Source organism: Arachis hypogaea, chromosome 15, assembly GCF_003086295.3.
Source record: "Arachis hypogaea cultivar Tifrunner chromosome 15, arahy.Tifrunner.gnm2.J5K5, whole genome shotgun sequence".
NCBI classification, from domain to species: Eukaryota; Viridiplantae; Streptophyta; class Magnoliopsida; order Fabales; family Fabaceae; genus Arachis; species Arachis hypogaea.
Window position 1 is genome coordinate 116,639,182 of NC_092050.1, and position 648 is coordinate 116,639,829.

The following is a 648-nucleotide window of genomic DNA, read 5'->3' on the forward strand; positions in this document are numbered from 1 at the left end:
TTTACATTTAATGAATTTTATCTTTCTTGCAATTTAAGTTTCTGCAATTTACTTTTCTTGCACTTTAAGTTTCTGTACATTTATTTTCTGCAACTTTAAATTCTCTGCATTTTACATTCTGCTCTCAAAATTTCACCCAACCACTCAATGTTAGCTTGACTAAACTAATCACCCACTAAAATTGCTTGATCCATCAATCCCTGTGGGATCGACCTCACCCCCGTGAGTTTTTATTACTTGATGCGACCCGGTGGACTTGCCGGTTAGATTTGTGTGTTTTGGGAGAAATTTATTTTTCCTCCAAAATAACTCATCAGTACCCATTCATTGAACATGTCCAGAGGGCACTTTCTTGTCAACTCCTTGTATCTCTCCCACGCTTCATAGAGAGTTTCTCCATCTTCTTGTCTAAACATTTGTACCTCAGTCCTCAACCTGTTAACTCCTTGTGGAGGGTAAAATCTTGCCAAGAACTTATTCATCACCTCTTCCTAAGTTGTCAAACTCTCCCTTGGAAAGGACTCTAACCACTTTGCTGCTTTATCCTTGAGAGAAAAGGGAAACAAAAGCAGTTTGTAGGTGTCAGGGTGAACACCATTAGCCTTCACTGTGTCACAAATTCTCAAGAATGTGGTTAGATGTTGGTTT

The 648-nt window shown here is 38.7% G+C and overlaps 1 non-coding gene across 1 annotated transcript; it reads left to right on the top strand.

Annotated features, from left to right (window-relative positions):
• The first annotated feature begins 333 nt into the window (after positions 1-333).
• On the top strand, positions 334-437 carry LOC112753777 (small nucleolar RNA R71). The gene has a single exon (XR_003178144.1). It is a non-coding gene; the product is annotated as a small nucleolar RNA R71 (small nucleolar RNA).
• The last annotated feature ends 211 nt before the right edge of the window (positions 438-648 follow it).